Source organism: Leucoraja erinacea, chromosome 19, assembly GCF_028641065.1.
Source record: "Leucoraja erinacea ecotype New England chromosome 19, Leri_hhj_1, whole genome shotgun sequence".
In the NCBI taxonomy this organism is placed as follows: domain Eukaryota; kingdom Metazoa; phylum Chordata; class Chondrichthyes; order Rajiformes; family Rajidae; genus Leucoraja; species Leucoraja erinaceus.
In genome coordinates, this window is record NC_073395.1 from 12,120,174 (window position 1) to 12,139,499 (window position 19,326).

At 45.8% G+C, this 19,326-nt stretch overlaps 1 protein-coding gene across 19 annotated transcripts in view; it reads right to left on the reverse strand.

Moving 5' to 3' along the window:
* nrcama (neuronal cell adhesion molecule a) overlaps positions 1 to 8,664 on the reverse strand; it is a 198,063-nt gene extending 189,399 nt beyond the window's left edge. For all 19 annotated transcript variants that reach the window (XM_055650313.1, XM_055650303.1, XM_055650302.1 and 16 more), the window contains exon 1: positions 8,588 to 8,664. The gene's annotated coding sequence lies outside the window, so the exon portion shown is untranslated. The remainder of the gene's footprint in view (positions 1 to 8,587) is intronic.
* Positions 8,665 to 19,326: the final 10,662 nt, after the last annotated feature.

The following is a 19,326-nucleotide window of genomic DNA, read 5'->3' on the forward strand; positions in this document are numbered from 1 at the left end:
TCAACCTTTCTCTGTAACTTAGTTGCTGAAACCCAGGCAACATTCTAGTAAATCTCCTCTGTACTCTCTCTATTTTGTTGACAAACCTAATGTTGACTCCAAGATCATTAGGTTTCCACTACCACTGATTTCCACATTTAGGCATCTGGATCAGCAATGCATCTACACTGGAAGCTGCACTTCCACTTGGTTCTTCTGTGGATCATAAGTGCACTTAAACATGGAAGGGTACAGCACAGGAACGGGCCCTTCGGCCCATAATATTGGTGCTAAAACATGTTCTCATCCGCCAGCACTTGATCCATATCCTTCCATCATTTCCATGTTCCTAAAAGCCCCTTAAACGCCTCTAGTTTAGTTAGTTTAGTTTTGAAATGCAGTGCGGAAACAGGCCCTGCGGCCCACCAGGTCCGCGCCAACCAGCGGTCCCCGTACAGTAGCACGAACCTACACATTAGGGGCAATTTACTATTTTTGCCGAAGCCAATTAACCTACAAACCTGTATGTCTTTGGGGTGAGAGAGGAAAGCGGAGAATCCTGGGGAAAACCCACGCAGTCACGGGGAGAACATACAAACTCCATACAGACAACACCCGTGGTCAGGATCAAACCTGGGTCTCTGGCACAGTGAGGCATCAACTATGCCACTGTGCGCCACAACCATACCTGCCTTCACCACCAACCCTGACAATGCATTCCAACCCCCCACTACTCTGTGTAAAAAAGCACTTGCTCCACACATCTCCATTAAACTTTCCCCCTCTCACCTTACAGCTACACCCTCTGATGTTGGACATTTCCACCCTGACAGTCTAAACTGCAGAAGGAACACAAAAATGCTGGAGAAACTCAGCGGGTGCAGCAGCACCTATGGAGCGAAGGAAATAGGTGACGTTTCAGGCTGAAACCCTTCTTCAGACTGATGGGGGGTGGGGGGGGAGAAGGAAGGAAAAAGGGAGGAGGAGGAGCCCGAGGGCAGGGGGATGGGAGGAGACTGGAGAATGCTTCACAACTGCAGACTTCTTCACAGAGACTGGAGAATGCTTATTCCCTTAAATACAGGAGGAAAGGCTTGGAATCTAAATCTGGCGTGGATTTTTCTTTTTAATATTTGTGTCCAGAAGCTCAACATGCTCTTTGAATGGATAGCACAAAGGAGGAGGAGACTTTGTTGCGTTTTTGGCCTTAATTTGAGCACGGGGCATAATTCATTTCAGGGGGCCTTGTACACCATGCACTATCACAGCTGCCTTTACTTTCAAGCTACAGTTGATTCAATGCAAACCTGAAGGTGTGAATTCAGGGAAGGCTTTGGTTGCTGACAGTCCCATTATTTGTCCAGCAGCATGAATCGGCCCCAGTGGACCTTCAAAGATGTATTATCTCATATGAGTTTATGGGGGAGGGGAGGGTGCAATGGTGAAGGATGGGATGGCTAAAAGGTGAAGAAGTGCTAATGGGCAGGTGGCCAGGGATGCATGCCAGCTCATTACTGAGACCGACAGCATCAACCTGTAAAACAAGCCTCTTTGTTTCAAACCACATGGAATGCTGCTACTATAGAGCAGGACTGCCCATTTTCTGTACCAGAGGACAAAGCAATATCTTAAAGCTTATTCACTTAATTGTACGGCACGATGGCGCAGCGGTAAAGTTGCTGCCTTACAGCGCTTGCAGCGCCAGAGACTCGGGTTCAATCCTGACTATGGCTGCTGTCTGAACGGGGTTTGTACGTTCTCCCCATGATCGCGTGAGTTTCGCTCTGAGATTTTCGCTTTATCCCACATTCTAATGACGTACAGGTGTGTAGGTTAATTGGATTGGGTTTGTGTACTTGGTATAAGTGTAAACAGTCCCTAGAGTGTGTACGATTGTGTTAATGTGCGGGGATTGCTGGTTGGTGCGGATTCGGTGGGCCGAAGGGGCTGATTCCACTCTGTATCACTAACACTAAAACGACTCAGTTAAAACTTATTCACTGTAGCTTTTGTTGCTTTGAAGGCGTAATGTCCGTTTGTATCATGGTGAGAGAATTCTTTTAGATTTGTTCACTGTTACAGTTTGCATTGGTTAAACTTTGCAAGAAAATATCTCAATATCTTAACTTGAAGAGAGGAGCGATGAATACCTGCTTGTAAAAGACTACTTTTACTATTTCATATACATGTGCAATTCTGCTGTTTCAGTTGTGACCTTCAAGCAATCCGTCGCATATTACCCCCAAACACAAACTGTAAAGTTTGCAATTATAGTCAGAATTTGCATGCTCCGATGTTTAAACCATCCAAATTATTTGCATTTGACTTCTTCAACCACATCAAGTCAAGGGATGTCCCTGTGTAATCACAACATACTTTTAGTTTAGTGTAGTTTTGAGATACAGCGTGGAAACAGGCACTTCAGCCCACTGAGTCCACGCTGACCAGCGACCCGTGTACACTAGCACTATCTTACACACAAGGTACAATTTACCAAAGCCAATTAACCTTAAAAAAAAAAATTGGTGGAGGACCTGTACGTTGATTAGTAATCAGTAAAATGTGAAAGAACAGACTAGCCACTGTCCCTATTTTCACCAAGATGGGCACACCAGCAGCAGAGCTCTTACCACCAGGTACTGATAAACACTGGCTGAACTGGAGATGTCTCAACCGACTGCGAACCGGGGTCATGCAGTCAAGGGTAACAATGCACAATTGGGTGTTACGTCAAGGATACAACAACCTGTGACTGTGGCACACGGACCCAGACAATGCAACACCTACTGCAATGCCCATTGCTGGATACTCCATGTACTACTGCAGACCTTGCACTTAACACTCCAATAGTGCAACGATGTGTACAGCAGCAGCGAGCCACTATATAGCATAAGGGCACGAAATAAGAAGTAAAATCTGTTAATTCACGTTCAACTTCGATGTCCTCTGACCACAATGTACATGTTCATTCCCCACGTGACTCTGTTGAAAGAGCTTTCAGTCTTTTGTACAAGCTAATTACAAGTGGCCTTGCTAGACTCGATGGATACACAATTTCCACTATCGAGCTAATTATCAATGGAATTTTGAGTTGTGATAAGACCATTGATCATTCAATTAAATTGCTTGCTCATCCAATTGCTTGTTCCATTTCAACGGTTGATCTGGAAAGGGCACTATGTCCGTTGCTCAAGGGGTCCCAAATTTGCATTTCTCTCCCAATAGACACTCTAGTCCAAGGACCCAGCACGTCGCATTTTTTTCCTCTAGTGCTCAGTGGTGTCTATCCTGGTGTAAGATCATGAGTTGACGCTTGTACTTCCCTCTCAGACATGGTTGGTCATTGAGTATGATCAAAAACTATTAAGAGGGATTGAAGCTAAAAGTACCTTTCACACCAAACAATCTCAATAAATTCGCTCAGCAGTGGGCAGGAATAATATAATGCAGTTGAAAGATAGCACAGAAACAGGCCCTTTGGCCCACCAAGTGTAAATTGTCCCCAGTGTGTAGGATAGTACTGCCATACGGTGTAATCTCTGGTCGACATGGACTCGGTGAGCCAAAGGGCTTGTTTCCACACTGTATCTCTAAAGTAAAGTCTTTCCCAAAAAATGGATGACCATGAGAGAGGCAAGTGAGGCTGAGACATTTGCTGTCCTATTTGTGACCTCCTGCTTGAATATTGGTGGCTCTGATGCATCTTGCTCCACAACTACTTAAGGGCCTGTCCCACCTGAACATCATTTGCGCGTCATTTACGTGACATCATTTATGCGTCACGACGCGCGCATTACGCACCCATGGTGCGTGGTGATGTAGGCAGTGATGCACGTTCACGTGCGGTTGCCCCAGGATTTTGGGATTCACAAAATCTCCATGCGCCTCTTGCGTGACACGCAAATGACGCTCAAGTGGGACAAGCCCTTAAGGCTGCACCACAGAGATTTACATTAATGCAAAGTAGTTCTCAGCAGAAGAAACAATAATGATAGTTGATGCACCAGGACTAAATGCTAAATAGGAAAGATGGCAGAGGAAGAATAAACTGCATTTCAAAGTCAAAGGAGTGCTGTTCCAGTGTTGGCACGGTTGAGTTTAGCAGGTCAGTTTCTGCACAGCTACATCCCAGGACATATTTGCATTTTTACCATTTTACCCGCCCGAGTCACCGCTCCCTGAAATTCTGCACTTGAGTATTATGGAAAAACTTGCACAGGACAACATCATTTTTCCAGCACATAGAAACATAGAAAATAGGTGCAGGAGTAGGCCATTCGGCCCTTCGAGCCTGCACCGCCATTCAATATGAACATGGCTGATCATCCAACTCAGTATCCTGTACCTGCCTTCTCTCCATACCCCCTGATCCCTTTAGCCACAAGGGCCACATCTAACTCCCTCTTAAATATAGCCAATGAACTGGCCTCAACTACCTTCTGTGGCAGAGAGTTGCAGAGACTCACCACTCTCTGCGTGATCATGCCTGATCATCTAAAATCAGTACCCCGTTCCTGTTTTCCCCCCCATAATCCCTTGATTCCGTTAGCCCTAACAGCTACATATAACTCTCTCTTGAAAACATTCAGTGAATTGGCCTCCACTGCCTTATGTGGCAGATTCACACCTCTCTAGATGGGAAAAAAAACATTTCCTCATCTCAGTCCTAAATGGCCTACCCCTTATTCTTAAACTGTGATGCCTGGTTCTGGACTCACCCAACATCGGGCACATTTTTACTGCATCTAGCCTGTCCAATCCTTTAAGAATTTTATATACGTTTCTACACGATCTCCTGTACCTGCCTTCTCTCCATACCCTCTGATTCCTTTAGCCACGAGGGCCACATCTAACTCCCTCTTAAATATAGCCAATGAACTGGCCTCGACTACCTTCTGTGGCAGAGAATTTCAGAGCCTTCCGGGGTCTTCGGTGGCAAAGAATTCCAGAGATTCACCACTCACTGTGTAAAAAATGTTTTTCTCATCTCAGTCCTAAAAGATTTCCCTTTGATCCTTAAACTGTGACCCCTTGTTCTGGACTTCCCCAACATCGGGAACACTCTTCCTGCACCTAGCCTGTCCAACCCCTTAAGAATTTTGTAAGTTTCTATAAGATTCCCCCTCAATCTTCTAAATTCTAGCGAGTACAAGCCGGGTCAGGTTTTGTTTTCAAAGACAGAGGATGGTGAGTGACTGGATCACTCCGCCAAGCATGGCAATTGAGGCAAATCCAACAGTGGCATTAAAGATCATGTGAGAAGAATAGGATTAGGCCATTCGGCCCATCAAGTCTACTTCACCATTCAATCATGGCTGATCTATCTCTCCCTCCTAACCCCATTCTCCTGCCTTCTCCCCATAACTTTTGGCACCTGTACTAATCAAGAATCTATCTATCTCGGCCCTAAAAATATCCACTGACTTGGCAAAGCCTTCCGTGGTCTGCTGTGGCAAAGAATTCCACAGATTCATCACCCTCTGATTAAAGACATTTCTCCTCATCTCCTTCCTAAAAGAACGTCCTTTAATTCTAAGGCCATGACCAACACTCCTAGACTCTCCCACTAATGGAAACATCCTCTCCACATCCACTCTATACAAGCCTTTCACTATTCTGTTTATTTAAGAGACTTTTGGATAGGCATATGGAGATGCAGAGAATGGAGGGACATGGATTACGAGCAGGCATATAAGAGTTGATCTCACATAATGTTCGGCACAGACATTGTGGGCCGAGGTGCCTGTTTTTGTGCTGTACTGTTCTATGTTATCCATGTGCAGTTATAACAGGGCCTGGTGGCAGAAAACCATAAAGCACCCAAAATAGTCAGCAGCATTTGTGTATAAAATCATGAGAGGAATAGATCGGGTAGATGCACAGAGTCTCTTGCCCAGAGTAGACGATTCGAGGACCAGAGGACATAGGTTTAAGGTGAAGGGGGAAAAGATTTGATAGGAATCTGAGGTGTAACTTTTTCACACAAAGGGTTGTGGGTGTATGGAGCAAGCTGCCAGAGGAGGGAGTTGAAGCTGGGACTATCCCAACATTTAAGAAACAGTTGGACAGGCGCATGGATAGGACTGTTTTGGAGGGATATGGACCAAACGCAGGCAGGTTGGACGCGTGTAGCTCTGATATGTTGGCTGGTGTGGGCAAGATGGGCCGAAGGACCTGTTTCCACACTGTATCACTCTTTGACTCTATCTGTGGAGAGGGAAACAGTTAATGTTTCAGACCGCTGATCCTTCATCAGAAACCACTGACCTGAAACGTCAACTCTGTTCCACTCCCCACAGATGCCACCAGACTAGCTGAGTGTTTCAGTTTTTATTTCCGATTTTCAGCATCAGCTGTTTCTTTACTTTTCAATCATTCACTAAAGTGCCACTGCTACTATTTTGCCCACAGCTTAAAACAGTTCCTTTGTGATACTGGGTTGGAAGCAACGATATGTTTGCTTTCTGAAGCGATTTATAAACTGGTAAAAGTCCAAGAATTATTACAGTTCAGGAACTTTGCAGTTTGGAAACGCTTTGTGCATTTGCATGATGCTGCTATGTTAGTTTAACAGAGCTGCTAGCTTAGTTATTTAAATGTTAAATGTTATAAAATACAAGATACATTTATTTGTCACATGTACCAATTGGTACAGTGAAATGTGTGGTCGCCAAACAGACATACAAATAATAAAGAGCACAGAACACGATAGTTTTATCACAGACATCCCCACACAGCGGTATCAAAGTTTCCCCCTGTGAGGGAAGGCTCCAAAATTCAGCCATCCTCCTCCGTTGTCCTCCCGTGGTCGGGGGGCTCCCGAACCCCCGCTGTCGCCGCTACGGGCAGCCCAATGTTCAGGCCCGCTCGCCGGGGTGATGGAAGTCCAACATTGGGACTGGAGGACATCCTCCGTGGCTTGGACATCCGAAACAGCCACCTCCTACCAGAGTCCGCACTCTCCCAAAGTCCACTGGCCGCGCCGGGCGGAGATTCAACGCTAGCGGCCCTCGGCAAATGGCCCCAGGACTCCGCGATGTTGAAGACATCGCCGGCCGCGCTGGAAGGTCTGCAGACCACAGCTCCGATGTCGAAGCAGTAGGCCCAACACTCCGGAATTTCCACGACGATCCCAGGTAAGGCATCGCCCGCTCCGCGGTGAATCCAGCGCTGCACCGCGCCGCCGCTGCTGGAGCTCTGGTCCGGTCCCCGGCAGGAAAAGCCGCTCCATTTCAGGTAGTAGGCCGCGAGGAGGGCGAGAACGCGAGGAGGAGAATAGTCGCGTCCTCGCCAGGAAGTGATTGGGAAACGGTTTCCCCCTTACCCTACCCCCTCCCCCACATAGAAAAGTTAAAGAAACTAAAGTGTTAAAATAGCAGTCAGATATGAATACAACCATGTGGCGACATTTATACAGGAGGATCATAAAGTAATTTTTGGGCCTTCATCTGCCATTCAATATTCATCTGTCCTTCAAATATATGTACAGATAGGCATCGAGTGAAAGGAATCATGCACAATTGTACAAAAATTACACAATATCAAAATAAAAGGACGTACGTTTAGAAAGGAGATGAGGAGTCAAAGAGTGGTGAATCTGTGGAATTCATTGCCACAGAGGGCTGTAGAGGCCATCAGTGGATATTTTTAAGGCAGAGATAGATTCTTGATTAGTGCAGGTGTCAGAGGTTATGGGAAGAAGGCAGGAGAATGGGGTTGAGAGAGAAAGATAGATCAGCCATGATTGAATGGCGGAGTAGACTTGTTTGGCCGAATGGCCCAATTCTGCTCCTATGATTTATGAACTTGGGAATAGCTCCATCCAAGACCGCAATAAATTGCGGAGAATTGTGGATCATCACACACACCAACCTCCCTTCCATTGAATCCATTTATGCTTCACACTGCCACGGCAAGGCCACCAGCACCATTGTCTCTCCCTCTTCACCCCTCTCTCATCAGGCAAGAGGTACAGAAGCGTGAAAACGCTCACGTCCCGATTCAGGGACAGGTTTTCCCCCAGCTGTTATCAGGCAACTGAACCATCCTATCACCAGTCAGAGTGCATTCGTGAGCTACGATCTGCCTCATTGGAGACCCTCACACTATCTTTGATCGGACTTTACCTTGCGCTAAACATTATTCACCTTATTCCCCTTCTCAAGTATTTATACGCTGTGGACGGTTCGATTGTAATCATGAATTGTCTTTCCCCTGACTGGTTAGCATGCAACAATAGCTTTTCACTGTACCTCAGTACACGTGACAATAAACTAAATTAATAAACAAACCTGAGTGTGCACAACATTTTTGGCTACTTCTTCACCAAAAGCTCAATCCCACTGCACTAATGTAAATGTTCCATCTGCTTTCCCTGCACCAAATCTGACAACTAGTAATTTAACAACATCCTGATTTAATGCATTACACTGATATAGTATCCGCATGTTTTAAGAAAACAACATTTGTACCTGATTACACATGGAAATGGCTACCGAAATCAATATCAAGCACCATTTTACCATAGCTTTCAAATAAAGCTGTTACATTTTATTACAGACAGCAATGGTGTACATGCACATAAGCAAATGAAAGTAAGCGCATTTACCCCAAAGCTTCACCGATTCTGCTGCACATCCAGTGGAGAGCACCACTTGCGGCCACTGCTCTTTCGTTGATCCTAGGAGCCTGCAAGCAGAAGCAAAAAAATGTCAAGACAGGACAGGCAAAAAGAGGTCAGTAGTTTACCGTCAGCCGAAACTGCATTCGAGGGAAGCTGCCAGTTTCTGTTGGAAATTAAAGCTCCTGGATATCATTAGAAATCCCCAAGAGAGTGAAGAGGGGGAAATAAAATACCAAATGTACTGACATTGGCATTAAGTTGATAGATCTGTCCTTTGACACACCCCCTCCCCAATTCCCCTTCTGCAATAATAGGGAACGCTTCATGATGAATGGGAGGCGATCTCTCTCTTCCTTTACTGTCGCATTCTGACTAATGGACCTTGCCATTTCACCGTTGCTCTCACTTAAAAATATGTCAATAAGTGTTGCCGTCGCTACATCAGCACCGTATATGACCAGAGGTTAGATACCTCCTGTGGGATGTCTTTGCAGGCTAGCATCAATGAAAAATTCCAAGTGATCAGGGTGTAAAATTCTCCATGCCTCGGCTAAAAACCTATCCAATTTTTTAACTAAAATCACTCTCAGTTCAGAGAACGTTTAGACAAATCTTTCTCAACTTGAAAGGAAAGAGCTGGTTGCATTCTGTTCGAAGTCAAATGGCACAGTGAAACAGTAGTAAAGTTGCTGCCTTAAGGGCCTGTCCCACTTGGCTGTCATTTACACAACATAATTTAGGCGTCACGATGCATGATGCGCGCGTCGCGACACGCACATGGTGCACATTACACGCGCATGGTGCGTGATGACATAGGCAGTGACGCGTGGCCGCGCGTGGCATCACAGGATTTTGTGATGTACAAAATCTTTGCGCGCCATCTGCGTGACGCGCAAATGACGGCCAAGTGGGACAGACCCTTCACTGCGCAAGAGATCCGGGTTCGATCCTGACTGCGGGTGCTTAGCTGTATGGAATTTGTACGTTCTCCCTGTGACCACGTGGGTTTTCTGTGAGATCTTCAGTTTCCTCACACACTCCAAAGACATGCAGGTTAGTAGGTTAATTGGCTTGGTATAAATGTAAATTGTCCCTAGTCTCTGTAGGATAGTGTTAATATGCGCGCATCGCTAGTCAGCGCGGACTCGGTGGGCCAAAGGGCCTGTTTCCGCGCTGTATCTGTAAACTAAACTAAAAGCTGGTAGACTAACTGGTAAACTAAAAGCTGGTTGCATAGAACTGAACTCAGCAAGCATGGGTGAACATACTCATTCCCGAGTTTGTAATAAACCAAAGGTCATACTGTAGATAAAATGGCCACAAATAGTTGGGTGTGTAAGAAGGAACTGCAGATGCTGGTTTATGTAGATATTCACATAAAGGTGGAGTAACAGAAGACGGGTTTCGACCCAAAACGTAACCCATGCCTTCTCTCCAGAGACGCTGCCGGTCCCGCTGAGTTACTTCAGCTTTTTGTGTCTACAAATGGTTGGGTGTTGGATTGCCCCGAGCTATTGGTCACTGACCACAGCCATCTTCCTCTGTACTCGTTGCAACCTCCATCAATGGAGAGTTTAACCTTGACTTTTTTTTAATTTTACTGTGCAGTCACCATGTGGGAAATGTACTAGAACAACTTGGCTGGAGCCCAACTGATCCTCGGACACTTCAGTTCTCACAACCAGAATGTCCTGGGATCCCGTGAATTTCCTGTATCCTCTTCTGGCAAGGAATGAATTGAATTGGTTGAAATCAATATATAGGACCACCACCGATATTTCCAGCAACTGGTGGCCCGTCACCTCCGTCAATCTGGATGGAATTATGAGAATGCACTCGAAACCCCCCTGGAAGTACCCCCAGAAATATGGCGTCTAGACCAGGTGAGGCGGCCGATCTCAACCTCATCTGGACTCCCATGCCAATCGGAGGATCGAATTTTCCCCCTGCGACCACCTACATGTCTTTGGAGTGTGGGAGGAAACCGGAGCACCCGGAGAAAACAGGGTCACAGGGAGAACATGCAAGCCAAGTCAAGTTTATTCGTCAAAAAAAGAATATGAGATGTGCAGTGAAATGAAAAGTGGCAATGCTTGCAGATTGTGCAAAAAAAACCTCCAAAAACAGAATGGAACAGAATCAGTAATTACATATTTGTGGGGAATAAAACCGAAAAAACAGCAATTTTAAAAAGACACCACACAACAGTAAATTGGTACCGGTAAGTTTGCGCAGAGGGGACCCGTGGTCAAGATCGAAGCCGAATCTCTGGCGCTGTGAGCAGCAGCTCTACGGTTGCCCTACTTTGCCGTGTTAAACATCCGCACTCTCCGTCACTGCACGCCGGGGATGCGGCGCGGACCACCAACACAATGTCAACAATGTCAAGGCCAGCCCAACAAACTGTCAGGTGGCTTAGAGTTGAGCTTGAGTTTAGTTTATTGTGACGTGTACTGGGCTACAGTGAAAAGCTTTTATTGCATGTTAATAGACAATAGACAATAGGTGCAGGAGTAGGCCATTCGGCCTTTCGAGCCAGCACCGCCATTCAATGTGATCATGGCTGATCATCCCCAATCAGTATCCCGTTCCTGCCTTCTCCCCATATCCCCCGACTCTGCCATTTTTAAGAGCCCTATCTAGCTCTCTCTTGAAAGCATCCAGAGAACCTGCCTCCACCCCCCTCTGAGGCAGTCAGTGGATAGACAATACATGATTACAATCGAGCCATCCACACTGTACTGATATATGATATATATATATATTTTTTTTTTCACACAGAGAGTGGTGAATCTCTGGAACTCTCTGCCACAGAGGGTAGTTGAGGCCAGTTCATTGGCTATATTTAAGAGGGAGTTAGATGTGGCCCTTGTGGCTAAGGGGATCAGGGGGTATGGAGAGAAGGCAGGTACGGGATACTGAGTTGGATGATCAGCCATGATCATATTGAATGGCGGTGCAGGCTCGAAGGGCCGAATGGCCTACTCCTGCACCTAATTTCTATGTTCTATGTTTCTATGATAAAGGGAATAACATGAATAATGTTTCGTGCAAGATAAAGTCCAGTAAAGTCCGATCAAAGATAGTCTGAGGGTCTCCAATGAGGTAGATAGTAGCTCAGGACTCTCGGTAGTTGATGGCAGGATGGTTCAGTTGCCTGATAACCGCTTTGCTACCACAGAGCGGTTCAGGTCAACACACCAGCCCAACAATGGGAATAAATAGCTCTCCGTCACCATGGTTCAGGATCAAGAAGACACAGATACTCAGAAAATGAAAATTACTACCCTCCCTGCATCTCATTTCCTGCACTTCTTCAGCCCGAACGTGAAAAAAAAGAAAAATTCAGCATTTCTAAAAAAAAAAAAACAGCATTCCTATTTTAAGATTTTATTCGCTCTGGTTTTAACACCACAGGACAGAAGTTGGAAACTGCATCCAAAACAGCACTTGCTAAATCTCCATAGAGAACCGTGACTGCAGCAAAGCAGCTTGACAGGCCGGCCTCCTCACAAAAGGTGCCGTTATAAAATCCTGCTTGTTTCAACCATCAATAGATTCCACGCAGAACTGAAGAGGTCTCTCCAGGAAGGGAAAAGGTTCTTGAAAGGGAACTGAAATGAGGCAGGCAGGCAGGGAGGGACAGTTTCCCTTTATGCTTGATGTGGCCTATTGTTAATCTCTCCCTGAAAGGAGATGACTTGAACTCTCATGTGAGTTGCTTTGGGTTGGGGAGTTGGGGGGGGGGGGGGGGGGGGGAATTAACTTTGCGCATCTGGATATGTAAAGGGAATGCATTAGACAGAAAGAGTCATATGAACAAGGACACGAACACATTTCTTACCCCCGACTAAGATCCATCACGGGTACCACTTTGTAGGCTATACTTTATCCTAGGATTGTCACCTCATTAACCTCAATTCCAACAAAAGAGGATCAAAACAAATGATAGCTCTACTCTCCTTGCTAAAGCACATTCAGATGGAATAATTGCCTGTTACGAATAAGAATCGATAATTAAAAACCAGTTGAAATAATAAATAATGACTTCTCTTTTACAAAGTGTTATTGTACAATACAAAGTTATGTCAAGCACAAAATGATGGTAATGCCCCTGTCCCACTTAGGAAACCTAAACGGAAACCTCTGGAGACTTTGCACCCCACCCAAGGTTTCTGTGCGGTTCCCGGAGGTTTTTGTCAGTCTCCCTACCTGCTTCCACTACCAGCTACCTCTGGCAACCACCTGCAACCTCCGGGAACCGCACGGAAACCTTGGGTGGGGCGCAAAGTCTCCAGAGGTTTCCATTCAGGTTTCCTAAGTGGGACAGGGGCATAACTCAGCGGGTCAGGCAGCATGGCTGGAGAAAAAGAATAGGTGATTCGAGTCGAGACCCTTCTTCAGACTCCCATTTCCCAAAAGACTTCTTCAGTCTGAATATTGGTCTTGATCCGAAACGTCACCCATTCCTTTTCTCCAGAGATGCTGCCTAACCCCGAGTTACTCCAGCAATTTGTGTCTATCTCTGGTATAAACCCGCATCTGCAGTTCCTTCCTCCACATAAACTTGTGTTAGCTGTTTTAATTCACAAGTGTTTGTCGAGCACAAGGAAGCGAGCAGAACAAGTGGTATGGAAATTTTAGCTTTGCAACTGGAACAGTATTTTTAATTATTTTATTTCTCAAACCAACACAGGCATCATGTTGAGCATGGATGCTGTTTGCCGAATGGCCTTTCTCTGTGCATGTATAGTCCATGTACAGTACGTGCAACCCCCCAACTATCCACTTTCAACCAAATTGTGCAAATTCACCAAAAAACAGCACAATGCATGACCAGTACACCTGCCTCCCAGCCCCAGCAGCCCATGTTCAATTCTGACTTCTGGAGCTGTCCTTGTGGAGCTTGCAAGTTCTCCCTGTGATTGTATGGGTTTCTTCTGGAAGCTCGTGTTTGTTCCCAAAGAATGTGTAGGTTGGCAAGTAAATTGGCCTCTACATTATTCTGGCATATGGGTGAGTTCTAGAATCTTGGGGAGGCTGAGGGGAATGTTCAAATGGGTTACAGTGAGATTAGTGAAGTAGCAGGAGCTCAGTGGGCTGAAGGGCCTATTCCCGTGCCGTCTATGACTCAAGAAATAGTGAGGAAGAGCAGAGCAAAGCCCAAACTCATTCACACAGAGACTACAACACACACACACCTGATGAGTAGCCAATCTATTTTGGCCAGACCTGTAGGGTAGCATGTTTGGAAATTGTATCCATCCACTGCTTTTATTTCGAGCAACTAAATCAGCACAAAACCAGAATACAAAAGCAACAAGGGAACGTTGTCAACCTGAAATGATTTCTTTGTTTCTCTCCATCGATGCTGCCTGATCAGCAGCTCACTTCCAGCATTTTCTGTTTTCACGTCACACGAACAGGCGCAAGGTGCAAAATTCAACATTCCCAAAACACAATAGACAAGAAACAATACACAATCGGTGCAGGATTAGGCCATTCGGCCCCTCGAGCCAGCACTGCCATTCACTGTGATCATAGCTGATCATCCACAATCAGGATCCCATTCCTGCCTTATCGCCACATCCCCTGACTCCGCTATCTTTAAGAGCCTTTCAGTTCACGTGGAGCTGACTCCAGCTACGATGGGACATCATCCAGAAGCAACTAAATCATGCGACCAGAACAGCATTATGATCCATTGCTTTACATTTACTACCTCAAGTTCATTTCCACTCGCTAACCAATGGTCTATCCCAGGGATTGACCTCTGCCTGCATCATGTCTAGAGTTACCCTTTGCAGGCATTAACCAGCGTCTCCTTGTACATCTCAATAGAGCACGCATGGTTTTAATGGCAGCTTCAGGTGGGACAGCGTGACACTCTGGCGCCGTAAGGCAGCGTCTTTACCGCTGAGCCGCTGCGTCACCCCGTGATACAAAAGAACCATTGATTGGAGTGTGATATCAAAACAACTCCCCTCCTTTGCTGCTTTCTCTTCATATTATAGCCTGCGCCAAACAAGAGCAGTCTGGGATGTGTAAAGATGCAGGAACTGGTCACCGTTTGTGACTCACAAGAAGGTATACATTTTATGCACCGCTTCTGAAGTTGGAAACCGATATCGCATGTTTAGCGTGTGACCAAAGATCTATTTCTACCACCAAGCCTCTCTTGCTTTTTCTTCTTTTAAACAGAAAACAATGTCATTTACTCCCCTACCTTTATTTTAAGGGCATTCAGCAGAACTAAAGAACTCGGTCCCTCAAAGCTGGACACTCCTAGCGGAGGACAAAACCCAGGGGCAGAATGGATAAGTAGAAAAGGGAACAACACTTCTGCATATTTTCTCTCTTCTTTATGTTGTGCTTGTTGTTGTTCTTGTTTGGTGTAGGCCGGGATGCAAAGGAAAAGCAACAATGGAGGGGAGTTGTTTTGACATCACACTCCCAGGCCTAGAGGTTGGACACAAAAGCACCATCCTTCAATGGCTCCAGAGAGTAGGACACAGAGCATTCCCCATTCACTTCACAGCTATGATGAATGGCCATTTAAAATTGCTCAAAGCAACAAGTAAAATCTCGCCTACATCTACTTCTGAATGCCCTCATTGGAGTCCTGCTTATGCAAGCTCACAATTAAGTCCTTTAGAGGAACACATCAGATGCAATCACACTCAACCCCTGTCATTCCTGTGTCAAAATGCTCTGCATCTCTTCTCCCGTGATTCAAGCAACACCTGCCCAATCACTGAGTTGTCAGGATATCGGAAAACATCAAGAAAAATACACAGTGCTTCAAAGATAATTCAACTGAAATAAATCATTTGACTGCTCTTCCATGGAGGATCTACCTTCCTTCACCCCCATTGACTTGCCAGACACAGATCATGGATGGGGGAGCAAAAACTAGTTGGACAGAGGTGTCAAATGCCCTGACACTGCCATCACAATGGCATTGGTAACGATCGTGCACCATGGGTGGTCTCAGGATCACCCTGGGGACCTTAATCAAAATACCAGCAGTTCAGTTTAGTTTAGAGATACAGCGCAGAAACAGGCTCTTCGGCCCACAGAGTCTGCGCTGACCAGCGATTCCCATTCGCTAACACTACCTTACACACCAGGGTCAATTTATTACCAGTCAAATTAACCTACAAACCTGCACACCCTTGGAGTGGGGGAGGACACCGAACACCCGGAAATAAACAGGGAAAGAACATACTTTCCTGAAAGAACAGGGAAAGAAATAAATAGGGAAAGATTTGATCTCCAAATCTGAGGAAGGACATTATTGCCATAGAGGGAGTGCAGAGAAGGTTCACCAGACTGATTCCTGGGATGTCAGGACTGTCTTATGAAGAAAGACTGAATAGACTTGGTTTATACTCTCTAGAATTTAGGAGATTGAGAGGGGATCTTATAGAAACTTACAAAATTCTTAAGGGGTTGGACAGGCTAGATGCCACTCTCTGCCACAGAGGGTAGTCGAGGCCAGTTCATTGACTATATTTAAGAGGGAGTTAGATGTGGCCCTTGTGGCTAAGGGGATCATGGGGTATGGAGAGAAGGCAGGTACGGGATACTGAGTTGGATGATCAGCCATGATCATATTGAATGGCGGTGCAGGCTCGAAGGGCCGAATGGCCTACTCCTGCACCTAATTTCTATTTCTATGTTTCTATACAAACTCCATACAGACAATACCCGCGGTCAGGATAGAACCCGTGTCTCTGGCACTGCAAGGCAGCAACTCCACCGTGCCGCCTACTGGCCACTGGAACATTCCCAGAGTAGTGGAATCGAGAACCAGAGGACATAGAATTAAGATGAGAGGGGAAAGATTAAATAGGAATCTGAGGGGCAACTTTTTCCGGACAGTGGGTGGTGGGTATATGGAATGAGCTGGCCAGAAGAGGTAGTTGAAGCAGAAAATATAACAGCATTTAAAACACATTTGGACAGGTACCTCGATAGGAAATGTTTAGAGGGATAAGGGCCAAACCCGGGCAGGTGGGACTAGTGTAGATGGTGCACATTGGTCAGCATGGACAAGCTGGGCTGAAGGGCCCGTTTCTGTGATTTATGGCTCTAAAAGCAAGAAATGAGGCTGAGCTTCCTATTACTGATAGCAATCCGGTGACGTGTGAGGTTCTGGTTGCCATGCTATGGGAAGAATGCAATTATGTTAGAAAGAGTGCAGAAAAGCTTTACAAGGATTGGAGGACTTGATTTACAAGAGTTATGGATGGGAAGGGAATGGAGGGTTATGGTCTGAGCACAGGTATATGGGACATGGGGAGATGATGTGTTCGGCACGGACTAGAAGGGTCGAGATGGCCTGTTTCCGTGCTGTAATTGTTATATGGTTATATTATATGGTTATAAGAGTAGACCAGATAACTGCAACTTTTCTCCCCTGGGGTGACGGAGGTTGAGGAGGTTTATAACATTATGCCGGGTCTAGGTAGTCTAGATAGTCACAGTCTTTCTGCCAGGGTAGGTGAATCTAAAAGAGGGCATGGATATATGGCAAGATGGGAAAGGTTTAAAGGAAATCTGTAGGATTTTTTTTTCACTGAGGGTGATAGATATATGGCACGAGCTGCCAGATCAAGTGGTAGAGGCAAGTACAATAATTCCCCCGTCCCACTTAGGAAACCTGAACGGAAACCTCTGGAGACTTTGCACCCCACCCAAGGTTTCCGTGCGGTTCCCGGAGGTTGCAGGTGGTTGCCAGAGGTTGCAGGTAGTGGAAGCAGGGAGGGAGACTGACAAAAACCTCCGGGAACCGCATGGAAACCTTGGGCAAAGTCTCCAGAGGTTTCCGTTCAGGTTTCCTAAGTGGGGCAGGGGCATTAGTCAAGTCAAGTCAAGTCAAGTCAAGTTTTTTTGTCACATACACATACGAGATGTGCAGTGAAATGAAAGTGGCAATGCTCGCGGACTTTTGTGCAAAAGACAAACAACAAAACAACCAAACAAATTATAAACACAATCATAACACACATATTCTTTTACATAATAAATAATGGAAGGAAAAAACGTTCTGTAAAGTTAGTCCCTGGTGAGATGGGCGTTTACAGTCCGAATTACCTCTGGGAAGAAACTCCTTCTCAACCTCTCCGTTCTCACTGCATGGCAACGGAGGCGTTTGCCTGACCGTAGCGGCGGGAACAGTCCGTTGCAGGGGTGGAAGAGGTCTCTCATGATTTTGTTTGCTCTGGAGTTGCACCTCCTGTTGTATAGTTCCTGCAGTGGGGTGAGTGAAGTTCCCATAGTGCGTTCGGCCGAACGCACTACTCTCTGCAGAGCCTTCTTGTCCTTGGCAGAGCAATTCCCGAACCAGTATAGTGCTTAAAAGACTGTTGGACATGTATATGGATAGGAAACATTTTGTGGGAATGGGTCAAATGTGGACAAATGGCACTGGTTTGGGTGGGCATAGTCAGCATGGACAGGTTGGGCCAAAGGACCTGTTTCTGTGCTGTATAATGTTATAAGTCAATGACTTCTGTCTGAAACTGAATGTACACAGACACCAGGCGAGGGGGGGGGGGGGGGGGGGATTGAACATGGTCATGATCCCCTATATGCTTGACCTTTCCAGGAGGTGCTGCCGCCTGATGCTGCTCAGGTCAACCAAAGCATACAGGAAGCAGAGGGTGAAATGAAGCTTAATCACACTGCAGTGGAATTATAGCTCAGAAAGCAATCGCCACAAGCTGATCGCAGCTACCGGCAGCTGTTACAGCGCAGTGCAAGCAATGAAATGCAACTCGGAGACTTGCCTGCCATTGCCATGGTTACAAGAGGGAGCTCCCACTGAATGCACAAAAACCCCTGAAACGAGTGGTGAATTTGAACAAGGATCACGTAATTGTCAATCGAACCAGAACTTCTTCACCAGATCTCTTCGTCAATAAATATTCCATTAACATTTTCCTTTAATCGGACTGGAAAATTGGAAAATATTCCTAATGCTAGTCAATATTTCTATTGCTTTCCATGCAGCGTCATTCTGTACTCAGTGCAAATCTCGTACACTGCAGTAAAGGTTTGTTTTTAAAGTGCCCCTCCCAAATACACCGGCATAGTTCTGCACACAGTGTAAATCTCTCAAACTCTGCAAACTGCTCTGTATCCAGAACCCATCTTATGTATACAGTGCAGGGATGGTTCTATACACTGTGCCAGTCCCACAGAGTGCGGGGATGGGTATGTATACAACGCCACACTTACACAGGGCCATTCCACCACAGTGCAGGCACAATGCCACTCCCACACAAAGCAGGGACAAACATGTAGACTATATCACTCCCTTGTAGTGCAGCAACGATCCTGTACACAACATCACCTCCTTATGGTGCAGCAACAGTTCTGTACACGACACCACTCCCATATAGTGCAACAACACTTCTGTACGCATCGCCACACTTACAGGGCATGGACAATTCCATACACGACTTGAAGGACTTGAACTATATTTTGCCTTCCACCATAGTGAGGAGGAGTGTGTAGGAGTCACTGTGGTGGATGTTCCATGTTAAAAGGTGCTGTGATTGTTTTGTCTCCAAGATGGTTGCCAGAAGGGAGAGTGACCACTGGCGCATTAAGCAACCGCTGCTCTCTCTTTGAATTGTGTGTTGTTGATGTCCCTACTATATTTTTTGTTTTCTGTGTTTTATTCTGCTTTTATGTTTTGTAATCTGCTTATTACA